At 42.2% G+C, this 25313-nt stretch overlaps 1 non-coding gene across 1 annotated transcript; it reads left to right on the top strand.

Annotated features, from left to right (window-relative positions):
• Positions 1-24252: 24252 nt before the first annotated feature.
• Trnas-uga (transfer RNA serine (anticodon UGA)) lies at positions 24253-24327 on the top strand. The gene has a single exon. It is a non-coding gene; the product is annotated as a tRNA-Ser (tRNA).
• The last annotated feature ends 986 nt before the right edge of the window (positions 24328-25313 follow it).

The following is a 25313-nucleotide window of genomic DNA, read 5'->3' as shown; positions in this document are numbered from 1 at the left end:
GATTGTGCAAATGTGCTCCAAAAGTTCGGCAGGCTGTATTGGCAGTTGTGCCATCCCGTGAAAGAAGCTACGGGTCTCTTCCTCCTCCGTTAATACGTATAACGCATATACGGATTCGCGTCCAATTACATCTACTCGTCCGGGTGGCTTTTATTTACCCCACCCTGTACAACAAATTTGAACGTTAAATGATAAGCGCAGCAATGAACAAGGATAACGGTAACCAATTTATCGATTTTGTAATACTTAGAAGATATGAGATCCATACGAGGTAGTATTGAGGGGAGATATCGTGAAAGTCCAGTGAAGGGCAAATTGTTTTGGTGATCGACACGTAAAATCGCGTATCGTATCCCTGACACACTATTCCCTATTTCACGCTAGAACAAAACTAAGGCATCGTTCTTTGCGAATAGAACTTTTCACGAAATATCAATCGTCAGTTCTCTCCTCAGAAAGCGAAAAAATTGTGTTGGTGGCCTCCTACACAGGAAGAGATGATCCTCGAAATAAGGTAAGAGCAACCAGAGTTAGCACGGAAAGATCTCAGTGTTCATTTCTCCTTCATGGTTTTCGAGAGTGCGACGGTTGAGAAATTGTGCAAAAGTGGTTCGATGAACCCTGCACCCGACGCATAAGTGCGAATTGTAGAGAAGCCATGTAGATATAGATGAGGAATCCTCCCCATTTAACTACTGAACTTGTGCGCCTCCCGTTGTTTATTATAAATTTTATCTCATTACTTTGTATCTGCGCTTCCAGATTGAAATTCGAATAGCCGAGAGCCTAGATGCTATGCCGCCAGTTACTTGCAGTATTTCTTGGCGGTGTATGCAACATTTACCGAGCACCGCGTTTAAATTGGAGATCGGTAATTGCGTCTTCCGCATCCAATTTCGCGTCGTTGTTTACGCGGCGGGTGTTCTGGGTTATCGGCGCACCGCACGGAAATTGCTGGTACTGGCGTGCTGGGCGGCCGAGTCTACACCGGCCGGCCCCCAAGGCAATTACAAGCGCCCACAAACAGCCTCCGCTGCAACTGTCGTTTAAATGAAATTTCCCAAGGCTGCCAAATTGGATCTGCTGCTCTCCGGAACAAAATCAAATGAAACGCCCACAAAAAAAAAAAAAAAAAAATCAAATCGCGCCATCTTCCTGACTTCCTTATTCGTCGCATCGCCGTAAATGTTTTCAAATATGCTACAAAATTCCCGCTGCTTTCTGACATAGGAGAATATTGTATGCGTTTACCTTACTACGATCGTACAATTTAATTGTTCCTGCTAGTGTGGACACTGAATTAAATACACGCAGTGACAAGTGATGAGCTGCGATATAATACCATAAAATTACCATTCTCTGTAAGTAGTACGTAGATGTAATTTTAAAATTTCAGACGCCTTTTAGCTTCTACTATATAACATTTACTTTCCAGAGGTATTTCTCTTTTTATGTTGTTTCACGTAGATTTTACTCAGGAATAAACCTGTCCTGTTTTTACGAGGGACATATCGAAAGTAATTTTCGTCATTGTTTCTGAACGAGTAGATGGGATATGAATCCACACACATTCCTGGTTTAACGGCGGAAAAGGCATCAGCAGAGGGGGACCGACGCATGCGCAGAGCGCCGAAGAAGGGAGAGTCGTAGCAGACCGGCGTGCCAGAGGCTATTCGAATAGACATCACGATGGCAGAGAGACGTGTACCGTCAACGTGGTGGCCAATTGAAGTGCATGTTATCCGCTGTAAATTGGCATGTGGTACTAGCGTGTCAGTCATACATGAATGCCTACGGATCGCTTATGGTGTAGGAATCATGTTCCGTCAGATGTTTGATTGCTGGGGATTACGGGCCTGAACTTACCGCATCGAACTTTCACTTGTTCCCTCTCCGGACGCCACTTCTAAACCAATGCTGAGGTGAAACTGTCTGTGCGACTGTTCCTTGTATAGCATGGGCACCGAGTTTTACCAGTATGGTTTCTTCAAAATGATTGCAAGCTTCGACAATTGCCTCGGTGTCGGTGACAACTATTTCGTAAAACAGTGCCAGATGTTTAGTTCCTGGTTCCATGCTGTATCTGCTTTTGGCAACAGTTTCCGAGTGAAAAACAATGACGAGTCTTTCGGAGTGTCCCAACATCCGATACTTGCAGAATCGAAGCAGTTTACGGAATATTTTTTGATCACTAAAATGTTACCTGCAACTATTTATCTGGCCTCACAATGTACATTTTTAAATTTAAATTTCGGCAACGAACTTGGCGACAGGCTGGCAAAACAGGCTTCTGAAGATAGTCATCTCCGAAACTGACCTGCGTTCTGTCTTACACCGCAAGGTTTTCCGGCTTTTGGAGACGGAATGACATAACAGCACGCATAACAAACTGCGTATCATTAAGGAGACTATGGATGTGTGGAAGTCTTCCATGCGGGCCTCTCACAGGGAATCAGTTGTCCTCTGCCGGCTCCGCGTTGGCCATACGTGGCTAACGTATGGATAATGGATACCTATTCCGTCGCGAGCAACCACCTCAGCGTTCCTGTGACTCCCAACTGACAGTCGTCCACCTCTTGCTGGACTGCCCACTCTTAGCCGCTCTGCAGCAGACTTTTAACTTTTCCAGCACCCTGTCTTCGGTGTATGGCGACAATGCCTCCACAGCAGCTTTAGTTTTACGTTTTATCCGTAAAGGTGGGTTTTATACTTCCATGTAAGTTTTAGCGCATGTCCTTTGTGCTTCCGTCTCTTCCACCCTAGTGCTTTTGGGGTGGACGTTCTAGTGTGTTGCAGAGTGGCTGGCTTTCCCTTTTTATTCTCGTGGTTGGCCAGCCACTGTAATCTGCTTTCATATTTTACTCTCTTCTGTTCCTAGCGTCTCTTTTTTGTTGTCCTCTTTTGTTCCTTTTCGTGTTAGTTGCCTTCCTTTCGTTCTTGTGGCTTTTCCTTTCTTTCCGTTTTGTGTTATATGTTTCGTTCGTCTTGTTCTAAAATGTATGGCACTGTTTTATTTAGAACAGCGGACCGATGACCTCGTAGTTTGGTCGCATCTCCAGCCTTTAAACCAACCAATGAACCCTAAATTAAAATTTAAAACAATCTTGATCTCAACCTTGTTAAAATATTTTTTATCGGAGTGGCCCGTTTCGACTCTATGAAAGAGTCATCTTCAGACTCCAAAGCTGTGGATGAACTCTACTAAATGAGTTCCGTCGACCCTCGACGCTCATGCAAGTGCACATTGTACGTGTTTACCTTACTATTAACGTACAACTCGTCTAGCAGTGTCCATCCACTCTTTCATAGTGTCGAAACCGGTTTCGCACTCCAATAAGAAATATTTTAACAAAATTGCGATCAAGACTGCTTTAAATTTTAACTACTTCCAAGTTTGCTGATTAAGTGTTCAAAAATCTAATGTACGTGTTTTCTGTCAACTACTCATTGATCTGGATATGCATTTCAATTTCACCTACGAAAAAATCCAATATATATACCTGTGAAAGATTTCACTCTTTATATGGCAAGTTCTTTAGACTTCCAGTACAAGAACTGTGATCATTTTCGTTCTACGTACTGTTTGTTCCTTGAGGAAAGTAAATTTCTTGTGTAGGCTGTAGCTTTCTTTGGAAATTAACAGCTTTATTATTTAGTGTTTAACTAGTTTCGTCCTCTTGGAAATCATCAAGCTACAACATAATACAAAAGTTGTTTGTGGGATATCTGTTATGCTGTATACAGTACATCTGTGAGGAGGAAGAAAGAGGTATGGTGTCGGTAATGAGGGAGTGTTAATTCCTCCACGTCGATGTGCGGAATATATCATATTACATACTTTACAGTTTTTTGTCAGATAACGTTATAATGCCCAGGTTACGAAATTAGCTAATCAATAAATTACAAAATGTTGTTATTTCAAAATTAAAGCCTATACTGAAAAACGATTTATTATTTATTATTATTTTGAGCTTTTCCTCATTACAGAGGGTTATCTCCAACATAATAATTTACTTGGAAATTACAATACAAACAATAAACGTTCTTAAACTATAATCTCAAAATATTTCTCCACGTGTTTCGATCTCGTGTGTCTTCTTCCTCTGCGCCCATTCTCCTCATTATGTGCTGTACATTTTGGAGCCAGGTGGTCATAGGTCGTCCTCTTCTTCTTCTCCCCTCCGGTTCCCACTCCAGTATCAATTTTGGTATTCTGGTTTTCTCCATTCGTCGTACATGCCCGTACCACTGTAATTTCTTCCTATCCATTACGTCGTATATTCTTTCTTTTATTTCCATTCTCCTTATTACTTCGGTGTTCCTCATCTTTTCTTTCCTGGAGATTCTTGCCGATCTTCTCCAAAAGTCCATCTCTAGAGCTTGTAATTTTTTACTGTGCTTCATCTTAATTGTCCAGGTCTCCGTTCCATACAGAACCACACTCTCAAATATGGATTTGTATATTAATTTTTTAGTTCTGCTCATTACATTCCTGCTCCATAAGACTGAGTTAAGCATCCCAATGACCCTCCGTCCGCTACTATTTCTTTTATTGATTTCTGACTCTGATTTTCCCTCGATTTCTAAAATGGATCCCAAATAACAGAAAGTGTTTATCTTTTTGATATTCTTTCCTTCAATGTATAGCTCATCTGAATCATAAGTCAAGTATTCGGTTTTTTGGTAATTAATCTTCAAACCCCATATTTTGCATGCTACTGCTAGTTGACTGCACATATAGTTACCATCCTCCCCATCTTGTGCTACGACTACTTGATCATCAGCAAATAATAAATGATGTAGGTAAACTCCATCTCTTATTTCTAATCCCATACTATTATATTTACGAGACCATGTTCTAAGGCTAATAACTATATAGATTTTAAATAATGATGGTGACATGGGACATCCCTGTAAAAGGCCTTTGCTTGTTCTAAATTTCTGAGAAAGTTTATTACCAACTTTCACTTGGCAAATGTTATCTCTATACATCTGTTGTATTATTTTAATCAATGTTTGCCATATGTAGTGCTTTCCAAAGTAATTTTCTTGGAACAGTATCATACGCTTTTTCTAGATCTATGAAAATTAATCCTATATATTTTTGATTTTTCCCTATGTTTCTCCAAAATCTGTCGTAATGTGAAAAATTGGTCTAAACATGATCTCCCAGCCGTGAATCCACATTGTTCTTCTTGGGTTCTAAAATTTTTTTCCAGTTTGTTTTTAATTACTTTCGCAAAAATTCTCATTAATGTGTTTGTAACACAAAGTCCTCGATAGTTTGAACAAATTTTGCGATCCCCTTTCTTAAATATTGTATTAATGTAACCTAGCTTCATCTCGTTGGGTATTGAATCTCCATGTATCATTTTGTTGAAGAGCTGTGTTATCAGTTTCACAATTTTGTCACCACCATATTTCAGACACTCCAGATTGATATTGCCTGGTCCCAGTGATTTACCATTCTTTCCTGTTCCCAACGCCTGAAGTACTTCACTTTCTGAAATCTGGATCTCATCATCTTCAAGTCCTTTATCTTCCCCTGTTCCTTCTTCTAGATATTCTTCTCTGTCCTTATTTAATACGTTTTGGAAATACTCTTCCCATTCCTTTCGTGTTATCAGTTGGAGATTAGTTTTTATTTTTGTATCCTGTCGAAGCCCTTTCAATACTGACCATGCTTCTTTTGCTCTCCCAAATCCTAATTTGCTATTCACCTTGTCACATGTTCTTTCCCATGTTTCATTTTTTGCCATCCTTATTTATTTCATCACTTCATTCTTCTTTTCCTTGTATATTGATCTTGTTTCTTCTGATTTATCATTCAACCACTGAAGGAACACATTTCGTTTTTCTCTAACGAGGACCTCTAGTTCCTCTGACCACCACTCTGCTGCACGGTTGTGGTTGTTATCTTTTTTACCCAACACCTCCGTTGCTATGATTTTCACATTACCTTTAATATAGTCATACATTTCCTCTGTACTTCCTTGAAATGATTCAACCAGTTTCCTTTCCATCCTGGCCGCAAAGAGTGTTCTGATACTTTCGTCTTGTAGGCTGTCAATATTAAAAGATAAATTTTCATCTTTCTCAGTCTGGTTCGTTTTATTTATGTTACTTGTATCACTCCTTGCATTCTTCCATGGCCAGAAAGACTTCATTTTAACTAGATAGTGGTCTGATCCACGCTGGGCTCCTCTATAAGATCTGACGTCTACTGCTTTGAAACTACTTGTTTGCCTAATGATAATATAATCTATTATAGAACGAAGTTCTTTGGTGTTCTGTTGCCAAGTATATTTATGAATGTTCTTATGTTTGAAAAATGTGTTGGTAATTTTTAGATCAAATTGTTCACAAATTGCAATCACTCGTTCCCCAATGTCATTATATTCGTCCTCTCCATGTTTTCCTACTATTCTACAAGATTCTCTAATTCCTACCCTTGCATTCAGATCTCCCATGATAATCAGCTCCTTTCTTCTTGGGATTTTTAATAGTCTCCCTGAGGGTGTCCCAAAATGTATCTTTCTCCTTATCTTGGCATATACGCCAATAATCACAACTTCCCTAGCAAATAATGTCATTTCAACAGTTATAATACGTTGAGTGATAAATGTCCAATTTGTGATTCTTTCTTTCCATGATTTCTTTATCATAATGGAGACTCCTGCTTTGGCTCTTACTGCTTTTGATACCCCACTCCAGATATGTACATAATTATCCAGTTCTTCTTCTCCTTGGTCTTTCTTCTTTGTTTCAGAGAGTACCACAACATCCATGTTGAACATGTCAAGTTCCGCAGGTAGTAAATTTATTTTAGGGGAAATACCTTGCACATTCCAGCATCCAAACATAATTTTCTGTTTCTCATCGCCAGTTCGTCGTCCAAAGTTCCAATTTTTCCGAGGCATATTATTAGATTTTTTAGCATTTTTATGTTTTTATGTGAGTCACGAACTGGCCCACTGCGCAACCCCCAACCTGGAGGACCAGGTAATTTTTACTCAAGGTTTTCTTCCTTTAGCCTTTGATAAGCCAATATCATACTACAAGGCAGCAGTTGCTAGTTTTGGTCCACCCCGGGTATTTTATTTCCCCGGTACCCACAATATCTGGTGAGCATTCCCCTATCCGCCACCTGGGGAGGCACCCGATGGGAGACCAGCAAACTCCAAACGGGAAAAACGATTTCACTCCAGATATTTTCAGCAGCTCCGGCCCCGCACTTACAAAATAACTGTCTGCGTCTGTTGTCTTGTTCGTACATTTAAGCGTTTAGATCCTGTTGTCTGTTGAAACTTCCGGGCAGATTAAAACTGTGTGCCGGACCGAGACTCGGACTGGGGACCTTTGCCCTTCGCGGGCAAGTTCTCTGTTGTCTGTGGTTTGTCTTTCTACTTGTCTCTCTCCAGGAATGATGTGTATCCTGCCTCGGGAATGGTTGTGTGTGATATCCTTAGGTTAGTTAGGTTCAAGTAGTTCTCAGTCTAGGGGACTGATAACCTCAGATGTTATGACCCATAGTGTTTAGCCATTGGAACCACTTTTCTCTTGTGTGGTGTGTGAATGTGGTCATCATGGTATGTTAACACAGTATGTTGGGGGAATCGAACCGCAGAATCTTGGGCCTCTATGTACGGATGGTGATCAAAATAAAACTGGTCTGCAAAATATTTAAAATACTGATGCGGATCCGACATTTGTTCATGTAGAGGAAAACTGCCCATCACAGAAAATGCTGAAAACCGTGATTTCAGAGTAGGAATCAATTACTCTCACATGTCTGCATATGCACATTTCCTGCGTTCTCTGTTCCGCGTACTCGGCTGTGTCATTTCGTTTGAGTGAGGGGAGGAGCAGACGCGTTCTGCCAGCAGATTAATGCAACAGAAAACGGTGCTACGAAAAACAGCGCGCATTCATTGTAAAGTATTATGCGAAGCTCAATTCGTACAAAACGTGTTCAGAAATGTTTCTGCAAGAGTTTAAGACTCGAATTGGTTTGGTCAAGCCTCCAGGTAGGTCTGCTGTTTGCAAAATTTGGATTACTAAGCTAATACATATAGCCTGCAAGTTTAGTCTGGAGTACTGACATTACACTTCTGAGGACAGTGAAAGCTTTTGCATGCACCACACTATGATCAGATTTGAGGCATCTCACCTCCCTTCACCCTCCTATTCACTTAAGCGAGAAAGCTACTATTCATCTCGCCCCCCTTCCCCAGCGGTTAGTAGGTCTTCCGTATGAAAATGTAAAATGAATAATTATTCCTCCCACAATCGATTTGTACAGATATGTAAATGCTATGTCACAGAAAAACTTTGGTGTTATTAGAAAGTGAGGAACAACCAAGCGAAATGGGGTTACTGATAAAAAAGCACCAACAATGACTTACGCAGAAGGTTGGTATGCAATTTCATTATTTGACTAAATACTAATTAACGGTATACTTCACACTAGTTCTAATTTGTTACACTTTATCTTTATCACTTGTAATAAAATATTTTGATAGCTTCCTACAGTTCACTGGGTATTCAAATTTCCTATAACATAACTATTAGTTTCATAGTGTGCAAGCTTTACGCGGTGAGGTACGAAAACACCTCAGAAAACCTACTTCGTGTAGGGACAGATTGTGAAACATCTGCGGATGCCTTGGGGAGTACGTGACATCACGTCTTTCCGCAGTAGCATCGACCGCGAGACGATTCAAATGGCTCTAAGCACTATGGGACTTACCAGCTGATGTCATCAGTTTCCTAGACTGAGAACTACTTACACCTAACTAACCTTAGGACATCACACACATTCATGCCCGAGGCAGGATACGAACCAGCGACCGCAGCAGCACCGCGGTTCCGGACTGAAGCACCTACAACCGCTCGGCAACATCGACCGGCTGACCATGAGACGTCAGAACCCAAAACGTATGGGATGTTTCGTAAATGCTGCATTATGAATTTCTAGAACCAATTTCTGCCCCATTTCTTTCACGCTAAGCTGTGAAGACACTCAAAACATTAAAAATATCAGTGAGGATAAAAACCATTTTGTACGATGAGTAAGTAGTTACGAGCGTAGTTCAGTAAGTAATGCAACCATCTTTTTCTCGGCCAATTTCGGATAGAAAAATGTCGAATTTGTCATGGGACGTGGTGAAGTATTCCCACTTCAGCCGCTATTGTTTCCTAAAGTTACGATAGGCGGCGGCGCTGTACGTACCCTTCGAAGTGGCGTCTGTACCGGAGGTCCATTCTAAGCGGAGAGTTCTCACTGAGTTTCTGTTCGTGAAAAACCAGACCATCTCAGATATTCGTAGGTGTTGCCGAATGTCTACGGGGATCTGGCAGTGAGTAAAACCACAGTGAGTCGTTGGGCGAGGCGTCTGCATCATGACAAGGTCTTGCAAACCTGTCCCATCTTCAGCGCAATGTTGTGATGTTTGGATACTCTCTGATTGCCATCCATCGGTCACACCCCACTACTCTACTGGACGTCTCTGTGTGTAGTGCTGATAACTTGTCCACCAAAGGGAGAACTGGAAGGTGTGTGCGCACTGAGTTCATTGTCATCTAATGGAAGACCATGAAGAGCAGCGAAAGATCGTCTGTGTGGAATTGCTTGTCCATTACGAGGCTGACTGTGACAATTTTCTGTTGAGGATCGTCACAAGTGGTTTAACATCAATTCGTCGCTTCGAACCGGTAACAAGACGGCAATCCGTGGACTGGCGTCGCACCATCTCTCATCCGAATAAAATGTCCAAATGCACACCCTCTAACCAGTAAAGTCATGGCGACAGTCTTCATTGCCACGGAACGGATTACTCTGTCTGTTGTCTTGCCACGTGGTGCCAAGATCAACACTGAAGTGAATTGTGCTATCCGGAGGGAAATTTAGCGCCTAAAGGCAAACATCCTCTCGTTTTTCATGACAAAGCAAGGCCTGACAAACGTTTGTGCACATGAGAAGAGCTCAAAGAACTTAATTTGACAATTTCTCCTCATCCATCGTATAGCCCGTATCTCGCACCTTCCGACTTTCATCTGTTTGGTGCAATGAGTCATTCACTCCGCGGGAAGAAGTATGTGAATGATGGGGAAAGCTACTGGTTCGGGAAGACGTTGGTCCTGACGTCGACCCGTAGGGAGGTACCATGTGGCCATGGCTTTCCCAGTATTGTAGCGTAAGCCCTTTCCATTGAACGGAGAGTACTATGAGAAACGTGGCTATATAGCCGAAAGAGTGGGGAATATTGTGGTTCTGGATAAAACCAACCAGATATCAGAAACAAAGTGTTTATTTAATTACTGAACGCCTCTCGTACAAGAACTCGCCAGTATTAAGAGAAAACATTTTTTCATTACATCTTAATCCTTCATCTTATCGTTACAAATATGTTGTGATGAAATAGATGACATATTGCGCTATCTCACCGTATAGCCGAGCAGCCTGTTTGTAAACTCGAATTTAAACATTCACTGGAACACTAGTTAAATAATTACTAGCGCATTACTCACAACACTGCAAATAAAACTAAATCATTTTATCATTTCTTTTAAAACATGTCAATTCACATAAACGTTTCACGCAGTTTATCCTTAACGAATTAAATCATTATTAACACGCAAGGGCACGCTGCGCCCGTTTGTGATCCCAAGATGTCCTAGGCCTCGTTGTCTACTTGCTCGTTTCCCTTTATTCTCACGTGCCCCGCTCCCCATTAGAATGATTCATGTTTCACTTGCTCTTGGAGATGTAGCAGTTTGTATGATTTTTGCCTGCCGAGTGCATTTGGTGGTATCCTTACGGGAAGCTGTGGGAATTAGAGACGAGGGAGGACTTTTTGCTTTAAAGATACCTCGCCTGGTCCACTATCTCCAGGACCATTAGTCTGTGGTGTCTGGGTTGCTAAGGCCAGTACCAATGGAAAGGTTAATAGAAATTGCTTAAGTGTCTTGGGAGTGCTCTTGTTTTATTATTGATGTGTATAAGAGCAAAAAGTGGTGCCAGTGCTCTTGTTTGCTGTTGGAAAGTATGAGTATTACATTTTTTCGTAGAGATACAGTTACATTTATAAAATGTCGTCTCTGGATTAGCGTATAATTTGATTAATCAATGGAACCCACAATCCAAATCCACACTAACCAACTTCTGCTTGTTTCACAAAGGCAGCTTCCAGCACGTTGACATGGAGTCGCCAGTATTATGCCCTGCACCATCTCACAGACAACGCAAACAGGCCTATGTTTTCACCATGCCCCTCTCTTTGGTATGCGTCCGCCAGGATCCCACCACAGCAGAACAATAACAGCCATCGGATACATGCTGTTCTATTTCTTACAAAGGGACAGCTCTGCGGATGGGGGCACGTATTTGCTATCGGTGTTGCTTTCTTTTTCTAATCAACGACTGACTAATCACTAAAAGCTCACATTTCTATCCTCATTATTCTGCTAGTTATCACGAACTCTTAGTAGCACTTATTGCGCTTTTGCAGTTCATATGTAAGACAATTTTCTTTTCACAAGTGTAGCAGTGTGTAGGTTAGGCAAGAAGTAAGCAATCCAAGACGAATTATGGAAAGGGAATTCACGCATTAGGAATTAGAACTACTGGGCGACACTGTGTCTCAGAGACAGGACAGAACAGGGAACACAGGGTACTGTATGAACTGTATTCAGATGTTGCTGTACAATAGACACCAGCAAAAGAAAAACAAGGCAAATGGAATGGATTCGAATTACATAGGAAGATGCTGAAAGAACTGAAGTAGGAAATGGGGCGCAGAAAGCAGTAGGAAAGTTTTGCTGTGTCGTAAGCAAAATAGCTAAGCAGTGCTTATGTAATGGACACACACACTGCAGAATTGCCTTAATAAGCATCAACTATCCTGACAAAGACTAACTTATTAGTATTTTGTATAAATATAAATCAGTCTTCTTTTTTAAGTATTTATCGCCCACGTTTCACTTCCCATGAAGGCTCCATTCTGGACAAAGAATACTGTCAAATAAGAATATGTACCTTTGTATCTGATGGCGTAACAGCCGAAAATCGATTTGTAAAATAAGTAATATTGTAGAGTATTACATCAACGTAGTATGCGTTTTCGTTGGTAACGTATAAAATATTCCACTAAGAATCAACGGAAGAGCCAGACAATGAAACTTTTTCAAATGTGGTGCTACAGAAGAAACCGAATAACTAAATGAATACTTCTCAGTCGAATAGGGAGAAAAGAAATTTATGGTGCAACTTCACTGAAAGCTAGGATCGGTTGATGCAAAATCCTGAGATGTGTAAAGGAATTTTAATTATGTGACGGGAGAAAGTTTGTTAGGAGGGGAAGGGGTAAAAATTAAGTTGACGTAGGTTGCAGTAACTGTGCAGAGATGAGATTTCCACAGAATCAGTTACAGCTCAGAGCTGCATCAAACTAATATGAGACTTGAAGACTGCCACAACAAAAAAATTTATCAGAAATATTTGTCTAGCAAACAGAATTTGTCAACTTGTAATAGTTGTTCCGGGTTACATAGTTTATAAACTGGATTAATTAGATCGTAAGTTTTATTTCATGCCTAGCACTAAATTGCTTATTCAGGGATTACACGCATCTGTGATCGCCCCTGTGTGTTATGCTCACGGGCATACCGAAATGAGACAGAAGTCGTATCACTGAAAATTCGGAATATCACCTCTTGACAAGGCGATAATGTTCTCAGTTTGCTCTTCATAGCTCGCCAGGCACTGGAGGAGGCTGTTAACGGCGGTGACTTCTCCTAGTACTTAGCTCTACCCTAAAAGCGGACAGAACAATACAGAAAAAGTAATTAAATGCGAATGATTAGGAAAAACGAACCCCTAATATCCGGGTACAGCATTAATAGTGCCCTCCGTGACAATGTCTCGTCGTTTAAATATCTGGGCGTAACGTTGCGAAGCGACATGAAATGGAACGAGCGTATGAGGAGTATGGTTGGGGCAGGCGAATGGTTAACATAGGTTTGTTGGGAGAAATTTACGGAAGTGTGGTTCATCTGTAAAGGAGACCGCGTACGCTAGTGCGAGCTGTTCTCGAATACTTCATAGTGTTTGGGATCCTCAGCAGGTGTAAGAAGACACCGAAGCGATTCAAAGGCTAGGCGAGCTGTTTCATTTGTTACCCGTAGGTTCTACATCTACATCTACATTTATACTCCGCAAGCCACCCAACGGTGTGTGGCGGAGGGCACTTTACGTGCCACTGTCATTACCTCCCTTTCCTGTTCCAGTCGCGTATGGTTCGCGGGAAGAACGACTGTCTGAAAGCCTCCGTGAGCGCTCTAATCTCTCTAATTTTACATTCGTGATCTCCTCGGGAGGTATAAGTAGGGGGAAGCAATATATTCGATACCTCATCAAGAAACGCACCCTCTCGAAACCTGGCGAGCAAGCTACACCGCGATGCAGAGCGCCTCTCTTGCAGAGTCTGCCACTTGAGTGTATTAAACATCTCCGTAACGCTATCACGGTTACCAAATAACCCAGTGACGAAATGCGCCGCTCTTCTTTGGATCTTATCTCCTCCGTCAACCCGATCGGGTACGGATCCCACACTGATGAGCAATACTCAAGTATAGGTCGAACGAGTGTTTTGTAAGCCACCTCCTTTGTTGATGGACTACATTTTCTAAGCACTCTCCCAATGAATCTCAACCTGGTACCCGCCTTACCAACAATTAATTTTATATGATCATTCCACTTCAAATCGTTCCGCACGCATACTCCCAGATATTTTACAGAAGTAACTGCTACCAGTGTTTGTTCCGCTATCATATAATCATACAATAACGAATCCTTCTTTCTATGTATTCGCAATACATTACATTTGTCTATGTTAAGGGACAGTTGCCACTCCCTGCACCAAGTGCCTATCCGCTGCAGATCTTCCTGCATTTCGCTACAATTTTCTAACGCTGCAACTTCTCTGTATACTACAGCATCATCCGCGAAAAGCGATGAGCACGAAAGTGTTACGGATATGCTTTCCGAGCTCAAGCAGGAATCCCTGGAGGGATGAAGACACTCATTCCGAAGAACACTAGTGGGAAAGTGTTGAGAACCGGCATTTGAAGCTGTTTGCAGAACGATACTACTGCTGCCAACATAATTCCCTGTAGGGACCAGGAAGGTAAGATGCGAGAAATAAGGGCTCATACGGAGGCATATGGATATTCGCTTTTCCCTCGCTCTGTCTGCGAGTAGAACAGGAAACAAAACGACCACTTCAGGTACAGGGTACAGCCCGCCACGAACAGTACGGTGGCTTTCGGATTATGTATGCAGATGCAGATGTAGATATAGATGCAGAACAAAAGGGACAAAGTGTAGCATAAGTTTCTGTTGTCAATAAACACTACCATATTTGACGCTAATAAATAGATGTATATTTATTAAAATCTCGCTAATTATTTTAGTAAGTTCTAATCATAAAACCCGATGCTTGATCTCTGTGGGTCGTTAGTTCTCATTTACCGTTGTAAAGGTTACTGAAAAGAGTGCTCATGGCACGGTGGGTCTGATTGTGTGCTTGTACGCTGGAGAATATAAACATGATATACTTCGGATTGCACCATTTAGAGATGGTTCAAACCATTCCGTGGGAAAGACTATTACGAGGTATACCACGGACAGGTAGACGATTTCGCCGGCAGCTGCTTCTTGTCCTTCACGACCAGCCTGTATTTCATCACCCCCCCCCCCCCCCCCCCGCACCCGCCCACAGAGTATGATGGTTATTCGTCTCAATCTCAACCTCGAAGTGGCAACATGTTGGCCGTGGAACATTGTGCCACGTTCTGAACCCTGAAGATGTCATAGGCCACTTGCTCTCCTTACATATTTGCCTCTGTTCTCAAATGTCCTATTACCAATCGGAATGAAACGTTTCTCTTTCTGCTGGACAAGTAGCAAATTGTTTCATTTCTCCTACTGGGTACATTTGCTGCTGTGTTCGTAGGTAACTACGGGAATTGGACATAATGCAAGATTTTTTACGTCATGTATATCACGTCTGCTACAGTGAAATTTCTGCTACACTGCTGGCTAGAGGCTAAGGTCTGAAAAATGTTTCAACGTACAACAGTCTCCCTCAGTAAACTTTCAGCTACGACGAAAGTCCCTCAAATGTCTGGGATACTCTGACTAAAGTCAACATTCCTCACGTTTTTCCTGGTCGGAGTCGGTGTGGAAGCAACTGAGTGAGAGAATAATTTCTTACTCAATTTTTAAATAAAAGCTTTCAATGTTTGCGTGCTGCACTATTTTTTTTCTTTTGAAATTACATAAATTATTCTAGAAAAGTAAGGTTTATCCAAATGTGAAAGATAACTCAAATGCACAACACGGACATGTACCTAGGAACAAGTATTCTTATTATTATTTATTTTATGGCCTTTATTGGACCACTGTAGTCAAAAATCCAAAGTTCTAAACAAGTTGTTACACATGGATACAATTTGGTTCGACAATAACTTAATATGATCTTTAGATAATGTAATTATTAGAGGCTATTCTTATATGAAAGGTGTTTTGCCCTTCTGTCTGTCCAATATTTCTTCATTCTTTCAGATATTTTCTTTCTTTCTTCATCTGAGACAACTCTTCCTGTACTCCTTTTATTGATTTTCATTTGTAGTCTGGTTTGCGGGTCTTGCAGTATTCTGGTTTTCTCTGTCTTGTTTTTTAGGTCATCTACTGTAATTTGAAGTTCTTTTATATCTTCCTTAATTTCTGTGATCCATTTAATGTCGCTCTTGCTATTCCACAATTTTTGAATTATTATTTTACTAATTCTGTTTTCTGGAGTTCTCATCAGATGTCCAAAGAATGAGATGCGTTTCTTCCTGATTGTGCTCATGACTGGTTCTATTTTCTTATATACTGTTTCATTTGATGCTATTCTCCAATGTCCATTTATTTTATACTGTTTATTTATACATGTCCTAATTATTCTTCTTTCTATTTTTAGTATTCTGTCAATTTCTGCTGTATTAGTTGTTTTGAAGATAGTTTCAGCTGCATACGATATTTCTGGTTGTGTAACTGTTTTATAGTGTTTTAACTGTGCATCTATAGATAGGCTTTTTTTGTTGTATGTAGTTTTGGTAATGCAATTTGCATAGTTCAGTTTTTTTATTCTATTTTGCCATGATGGCTTCTCATTTAGATTGTATGTTATTATTTCGCCTAAATATTTAAATTTATCAACAATTCTGATTTCCTGTTCTCCTATTGTAATTTTGTTTGCAAGTGGTGGATCAGTTAGCATAATCTCCGTTTTTTCAAATGATATACTAAGGCCTACTTTCTCTGCTATTTCTTGTAGTGATTTCACTTGTTGCCTGGCTTCTTGAACGGTGTTGGCTAGGAGAGCAAGATCATCAGCGAATCCCAAGCAGTTTAAGCTAATATCATCTTTTGCACTTCCAATTCTTATCCTCTTTGGATTGTCCTTGTACGATTCTCTCATTATGTATTCCAGTGCACAGTTGGAAAGTAATGGTGATAGGCAGTCACCTTGTCTTAAGCCTGTTTTTATGCGGAATGGTTCCAAAATTTCTCCTCTAAACTTCACTTTTGATTTGGTGTTCGTTAGAGTGAGTTGTATTATTTTAATTAGTTTTGGATGGAGATTTCCTAAAATTTTTAATATTGAACGTCTGTGAAGACAGTCATATGCCTTCTTAAAATCTACAAATATTATTGCCAGAGGTTTGTTCCGTTTCTTGTAGTATGCCATAATCAATTTTAAACTAATTATCTGCTCTGCACAGCTTCTCCATGGTCTGAAACCTCCCTGATATTCCCCTAACTCCTGTTCTAATTGCTCCTTGATTCTTTCATATAGGCTCTTGGATAGAATTTTATATGTGCAATCTAGGAGAGAGATTCCTCTGTAGTTGTCTGGGTTGCTCTTATCTCCCTTTTTGTGTAGTGGGAGGATGATAGCTGTGGTCCAATGTTTGGGAAATGGTTTTGTTACCCAAATTTTTGTTAGAGCCATGTGTAAGAAGGTCTTGACTGTGTCACTTGCATATTTCCACATTTCAACAAAAACCTGATCTTCTCCACATGCCTTATAATTTTTTTGTTCTTGAAGAATTTCTTCTACTTCTCGGAAAGTTGGAGGGTCTAGTTTGTTAGGTTTGGTTTTTATTGGGGTATTTATGTTGATTTGTAAGGGTTCTTTGGGTTCCTCGCAATTCAGAAGTTTGTTAAATGCTTTTGCCATGATTTCTGCATTTTCCTTGTTACTGTGTGTCATTCTTCCATCTTCATCTTTCAGTATTAGTGTAGGGGCCTCATATTGATGTAGTTGTTTCCCAAAGATTTTGTAGTAGTTCCTGGAGTTGGTTTTATGATAATTACCTTCTATAGGCTTTATAATATCTTTATGAAATCCTCTCTTGATTCTTCTAATATTTTGAGTGAATTTTTTTCTTTCATTTTTTAGGTTGATGGCATTTTCTTCAGTTTTATGTGTTTGAAACTTTAAACATGTTTGGTGTCTATCTTCATGGAATTTGTCACATTCTGATGTCCACCATGCATGTTTCCTTCGTGGGTTCAAGGGAGCTAGATTCTCTGCTTCTTTTTTAAGATTAGGCACTAGTTGTTCTAGATCATCTGTTAATTTGATGGTTTGTGTTATTTGTTGGTACTTATTATTTTTAATTAGCTGATGTGGGTCAAACCTCCTTTTTATTTTATTAGTTTTTCCAGTCCTCTTCTTTAACGGTGTGAATTTGATTTTAATTTTAACCATATAATGGTCTGAGCCTGTGTCTACTCCTCTCAGTACTTTAACATTGTGGATCTCCTTATGAAAATTTTTGTCCATACAGACATGGTCTAGCTGCCACTCGCCCTTCCTCCAGTCTGGATGTTTCCATGTTTTAAGTTTACTTGGCTTCCTCTTAAAGTATGTTGATTTAGATATAAGGTAATGTTCTCTGCAGAGTTCTACAAGTCTTTTACCGTTTTTGTTTGTAAATTTATGTGGACTCCATTTTCCAATTATTTCTTTATATTTCCTTTCTTTTCCCAACTGAGCATTGAAATCTCCCAATAAGATTTTTACATTCTTTTTATTTACTCTGTTCACAGTTTCTTCTAGAAGGTCCCAAAATTTATCTACCTCTTCCTTCGTTTTTGTTAGAAAATTTTTTTCATTTCTTGGGGCATGAGCATTTATTATTGTGTAGGTTTTATTTATTGTTTTAAAGCTTAGAGACGCAATTCTTGGTGATACTGCTTGGAAATCCGTTACTGAATCTATTATTTTTATGTTTACTAAAGACCCTGTTCCAAACTGGGGACATTGTTTCATTGCCCTCGGTCCTGGTTTCCCATTATAAATTGTGATTCGAATGGGTCCTCTGGTGTTTCTCATTTCTTGGATCCCTGTTATTAAATTTTTTTGTTTATTTATTTCATCTGTGAGCTTCTTGAGTTTTCCGGTTTGAAGTAGTGAGTTTATGTAGTGTGTTGCTATATAATTTATTTGTTTATGTTTAATCTTCTTTTTGTGTTTTAGTGTGCATTTGGATGGTTGCAAACGCTCCGATTCGTTGCTGTCTTCTAGTTGACTACCCACCGAATCCGATGTAGCCTTTTCCTGCCTTTTTGAGCAGGACAGTGGAATTTTTTTCCTAAAAGACCTTTCCATTTTTGACTGTCGAAGGTTGTCAACTTTAGTTGGAGCAAGCTCCGATTTACAACTACGGTTGTTAACTGCAGAGGGTGTGTTTGGTCCGCGAGAGCTATTTTATTTCACTCAAGTCCGCCAGTAAACCGGTGAGGACTTCCCTATCCGCCACCTGGGACGCGCCACGTAGGAGTATCACCTCTCCTCCTACTATGACAGCATAGTAGGTATTCTATTAAATATAAAAGGTTTCCAGTCACAAAAAGTCTTCTCAGTAATTTGTGTACCACTGTATCTGTTACTAATTATTGGTGGGTAGTACAGTAATAGTGTAAGTGAAATGAAATATTATGAAAAACAATTTACAAATTAAACAAAATTTGAAATGAAAAGCAACCACCAACTAAGGTAAATTTTTATTTTGGAGACAGGCAAATTGGAATGAATAATTAAAGAGTACAGAATATGGGTTGATAGTAAATAGAAGAAAGACGAATTTAACGAAAAGTAGCGGAAATGAGAACAGGGACTTAACATAAAAATGCTTTAAAAGGCTCTAAGCACTATGTGACTTAACATCTGAGGTCATCAGTCCCCTAGACCCAGAACTTCTTAAAACTAACTAACCTAAGGACATCACACATATCCATGCCCGAGGCAGGATTCGAACCTGCGACCGTAGCAGAATCCCGGTTCCAAACTGAATCGCCGGCACTTAACATGAGAAATAGTGATCACGAAGTAGATGGAAGTCAGGACTTCTGCTACCTTGGTAGCAAAATAACTCAAGTAAAAAGCAGACTGTTATTGGCCGAAATGGCATTCCTGGCCTACTAATATCAAACATAGGTGTTAGTTTGATGAAGAAATCGCTGAGAATATACGTATGGGGCAGCGCGTTGTATGGCAGTGAGACGTGGGCAGTGAGACGTGGGCAGTGGAAAAACTGGAACACAAGAGAATCGAAGAATTTGAGATGACGTGCTACGGAAGAATGTTGAAAACTTTGTTGACTGATAAGGAAAGGAATGAGGAGGTTCTTCGTAGAATCACTGACAAGGGGACATATGGAATACACTGACAACAAGAAGCGACTCAATGAGAGGTACCTGTTATTGTACTATAGGGGGCTATAAAGATGAAGACTATAGACGGAGGCAGACACTGGAATACATCCACCAAGTGACTGAGGACGTAGCTTGCGTTCTGAGATGAAGAGGTTGGCGAAGGAGAGGAACTTATGGCCGGCGGCAACAATCCATTAGGAAGTTTGATGACAAAAGAAATTGTTAAGAGATTAAAGAAACTCAAGTAATTTGCAAATATATCTCGTTAACGGTGGAAGCCCACCTTCCCTTTCAAGGTACAATACGCTGCACAGCAGACGAAGTATAATTTAATCGACCATGTGTTATGTAACTCGTGGTGAAATAATATGGAATTTTACTTAGACTTCCGTGAACGCGGAATTAACAGTATATTCCAGATTGCTTTTAAGCTTAGAACTCTGCTTACAAACGCTGTACATAACACGACCTCATGTCTACGAAAACAAAAACCGTAGAAACGTCGGATACTGCTAATAGTAATCTCTAGTGCATCTTCATGCATGTGATTCTAGAAGTTTTACACCAACAGTTAACAGGCAAGAAAATGCTTTTGTGATTTTAGTGCACAAACGTCACACGGCTAAGTTAGATACTGAGAAGTCTTTCGTCTGGGTTCTACCCTCGCCGCGTAGAGTGGCCGCACGGTTTAAGGCCCCATGTCACGGTTTGCGCGGCCACTCCCGCCGGAGGTTCGAGTCCGCCCTCGGGCATGGGTGTGTGTGTTGTGTAAATCTATGGACCGATGACCTCACCAGTTTGGTCGCTTAGAAATTCACACACATTTGAACATATTTGTGTTCTACTGTCGGCTCATCTGAAGCTGTATTGGAGGGCGCGGAGCAAATCGACGAACTTAAATACATAGCAAGAGGAGAAGAAGAAACGCTTAGCTCGATATGGATGCTGCTTTGGAGTGTACTTTTGCGCGGCAAATACATTCTGCGAAGCTCTTCCGAAACATTATGGGGGTGTGGGCACTCGTAGGAAATTCACAACAACATACCGACTAGTATGCGTAGTTTTCAAGCCAGAATGGGTTGCGTTTGTCAGGCAGCAGCCAAAGTGAAAACAAGGAGCAGTCTTATATACAAGGGAGTTGGCGCAAGTTGCGATCACCGTTGCATCAAAATTGTGGTTTGCATGTGAGAGTTTTAAATGTACACTGATCAGATAGATCATTATGACCAACAACCTACTATCGATATAAACCCCTGTAAGCGACAGCGGCGTCACCTGGCGATGAATGACTTCTAGACACACACACACACACACACGGTGCAGGTAATACGAGCGACCGTGCTGTCCATGTGTAATACACTCCTGGAAATTGAAATAAGAACACCTTGAATTCATTGTCCCAGGAAGGGGAAACTTTATTGACACATTCCTGGGGTCAGATACATCACATGATCACACTGACAGAACCACAGGCACATAGACACAGGCAACAGAGCATGCACAATGTCGGCACTAGTACAGTGTATATCCACCTTTCGCAGCAATGCAGGCTGCTATTCTCCCATGGAGACGATGGTAGAGATGCTGGATGTAGTCCTGTGGAACGGCTTGCCATGCCATTTCCACCTGGCGCCTCAGTTGGACCAGCGTTCGTGCTGGACGTGCAGACCGCGTGAGACGACGCTTCATCCAGTCCCAAACATGCTCAATGGGGGACAGATCCGGAGATCTTGCTGGCCAGGGTAGTTGACGTACACCTTCTAGAGCACGTTGGGTGGCACGGGATACATGCGGACGTGCATTGTCCTGTGGGAACAGCAAGTTCCCTTGCCGGTCTAGGAATGGTAGAACGATGGGTTCGATGACGGTTTGGATGTACCGTGCACTATTCAGTGTCCCCTGGACGATCACCAGTGGTGTACGGCCAGTGTAGGAGATCGCTCCCCACACCATGATGCCGTGTGTTGGCCCTGTGTGCCTCGGTCGTATGCAGTCCTGATTGTGGCGCTCACCTGCACGGCGCCAAACACCCATACGACCATCATTGGCACCAAGGCAGAAGCGACTCTCATCGCTGAAGACGACACGTCTCCATTCGTCCCTCCATTCACGCCTGTCGCGACACCACTGGAGGCGGGCTGCACGATGTTGGGGCGTGAGCGGAAGACGGCCTAACGGTGTGCGAGACCGTAGCCCAGCTTCATGGAGACGGTTGCGAATGGTCCTCGCCGATACCCCAGGAGCAACAGTGTCCCTAATTTGCTGGGAAGTGGCGGTGCGGTCCCCTACGGCACTGCGTAGGATCCTACGGTCTTGGCTTGCATCCGTGCGTAGCTGCGGTCCGGTCCCAGGTCGCCGGGCACGTGCACCTTCCGCCGACCACTGGCGACAACATCGATGTACTGTGGAGACCTCACGCCCCACGTGTTGAGCAATTCGGCGGTACGTCCACCCGGCCTCCCGCATGCCCACTATACGCCCTCGCTCAAAGTCCGTCAACTGCACATATGGTTCACGTCCACGCTGTCGCGGCATGCTACCAGTGTTAAAGACTGCGATGGAGCTCCGTATGCCACGGCAAACTGGCTGACACTGACGGCGGCGGTGCACTAATGCTGCGCAGCTAGCGCCATTCGACGGCCAACACCGCGGTTCCTGGTGTGTCCGCTGTGCCGTGCGTGTGATCATTGCTTGTACAGCCCTCTCGCAGTGTCCGGAGCAAGTATGGTGGGTCTGACACACCGGTGTCAATGTGTTCTTTTTTCCATTTCCAGGAGTGTAGAATGGGGTAGGCACCCGATCTATCTGAGTTTGTCTGGGGGCAGAGTGTGATAGGACAGAGGCTTAGCACGATCATTTCGGCAACTGCACAACTTGTAGAGTGTTCGAGTAATGCTGCGGTGAATGCCTTTGACACGTTGTGATATCAAGGTGAAACCACGTCCAGACGTCGTGGGGCTGGGTGGTGAACCCTCATTACATATGGTGGACGTCGTAGGCTGGGCATACTGGTAAAACAGGACAAGCGGCGAACTGTGGCGGAAGTAATATCAGACTTTAATGTTGGGCAGAGTACAAGTGTGTCTGAACACGCAGCGTACACTCCTAACATTTGCCAATGTTTCCTCCACGACATCGGCAACTCCGACTGAAATGGACACGTCACCATCGGTACTGGACGTTGGCGCAGTGGCACAGCGTTGCATGGTCTGATGAATCGCTATACCTTCTTTACCATGCCGACGAGAGGGCGCGAATCCGCCTTCTTCCTGGGGACACCTCCATGATAACTATAATGCGGCACGGAAACGAGATGGTGGCGGTTCCATTATGTTCTGGGAAACATTGAAGTGGGCATCCATGAGTCCGGTGGAACTTCTGCAAGGCACTATGCCGGCCAACGAGTACCGTACACTGGTCGCAGGTCACATACACCACTTGGTGACGACCGTATTTCACGACGGCATGGCATTTTTCAATAAGTTAAGTCGCCGTGTCACATGGCCTGGAGTGTACTAGAGTGGTTCGAGGAACACAGCGCCGAGTTCCAGTTGATGTGCTGGTCCCACAATTCGCCGTATCTGAACTCGATGGAACACATCCAGGATGTGGTTGAACGTGGCATCAGAGCTCAACGCTCCCTTACCCGAAGATTACGGTTATTAGGTGACTTGTGTGTGTAGAAGTGATGCCAGTTCCCTCCAGCAATCTACCAAGATCTAATTTCTTCCATGCACGACGTGTCGCCGTTGTTATTCGTGCCAGAAGTGGAGATACCGGCTTGTAGGTGGTTGGTCGTAATTTTCTGGCTGATGAAATTACAAACATACGAACAACATTTGGCACCGATAGTTACGCTGCAGTGGGTAGTTGGTAACTATTGGCAAAATATTACGGGGATGAACATCACCACTGTTGCAAAGGGCCGGAAACAAAGATTTCTTTTCACAGTAGGAGCACTTCATGAACCCATACGTGAAGCACTCCACCTTCTCGCACAGCGGCGTTTTGAACATCAAAAACACGTTAGGACGATTTCTGGAACCTCTCTGGTCTGAAGTAGTCATATCCAGCTACAGTCCAGAAGTACTGAACAAAGCATGCGAAGACTGGAGAACGGAAGTGTTTGTGTGTAATAAACGTCAGTAACGAAACCGATCCCATCGACATTGGTCTGAACTGACAGTCTTTAAAATCCGGAATAAGATTTTCACTCTGCAGCGGAGTGTGCACTGATATGAAACTTCCGGCAGATTAAAACTGTGTGATAGACCGAGACTCGAACTCGGGGCCTTTGCCTTTCGCCGGCAAGTGCTCGTTCTGGAAACATCCCCCAGGCTGAGGGTAAGCCATGTCTCCGCAATATCCTTTCTTTCAGGAGTGGTAGTTCTGCAAGTTTCGCAGAAGAGCTTCTGTAAAGTTTCGAAGGTAGGAGACGAGTTACCGGCAGAAGTAAAGCTGTGAGGACGGGGCCTGAGCCGTGCTTGGGTAGCTCAGTTGGTAGAGCACTTGCCCGTGAAAGGCAAAGGTCCCGAGTTCGAGTCTCGGTCAAGCAGACAGTTTTAATCTGCCAGGCAGTTCCAGTCCTTAAAATGCTACAGCACCGGCTTGCTCTGTCGGAAGAATAGCACGTCTAGTGGCTGAATGTGAAGCGTGCACCTAGGAGAAATGACCTTCTCTGCATACACCATATTTTGAGATCGGAGAGTATCGACGTGAATGCTGTCACGGTAGGTCCTCAGCGAATCAATCAGAAGAAGAGACTCCTTAGCTTGGTATGGGAAGCAGACTTCTTGGAAGAATTGCGTCAGTATTTGTTTCAAGATCAGACCGGACTTCGTGGCAATTTGAATCAGATTTTACTGTTTCAGCATCTGCTGTACCACTCGTTTTCCAAACTGAGCTCTAGATTCCATGTAAATTACCAGCATCATTGAAAGCATGTATCGTTGCTGATGTAAATGATTGGACGGTATAAGAATGAGTTGTTGCATAATCATTCCTCATCAGATTTCTTATAGACTTCTTTCCCTTGAAGCTCAGAGTTCGCCATTAGTGAAGGACTTTACGTATACCGCTTTAATTGGTGTTATATATCAGTATAGGTTGCATGCTGTTCATTTAGGACATTACCTCCTTGCAAAACTCTTCACATGTTTCATTCACGTCACCAATTGCATTCCAGGCTTTAGTGGTTACACATTCTGTTATTGCCCATGAGCCAATGTGACGTTACCGTTTAAACCTTGCAAACCATCCATGGATAGATCGAGTGAATTGAGTCAGTCCTATTTCTAGGGTCTTTTCCAAACTCCAATCACAGATATTCCTGTGGTGAACATTAGCTCCTAGAACAGTTACCGCCAACCGGAATATTTCAGCTACATAATCGTGAAGCACTTGAAGTTTTGAGCGCTCCTATTTCTCCCCTCCCAGACGGCTGAAATGCAATTGTACAGGGTGATCCATTGATAGTGACCGGACCACATATCTCACGAAAGAGGCATCATACGAAAAAACTACAAAGAACGAAATCCGTCTA

The sequence above is a fragment of the Schistocerca nitens genome, chromosome 1, assembly GCF_023898315.1.
Source record: "Schistocerca nitens isolate TAMUIC-IGC-003100 chromosome 1, iqSchNite1.1, whole genome shotgun sequence".
NCBI lineage: Eukaryota > Metazoa > Arthropoda > Insecta > Orthoptera > Acrididae > Schistocerca > Schistocerca nitens.
Note: the sequence above shows the minus strand (reverse complement) of the source record. Positions and strands in the feature narration are given on the sequence as shown.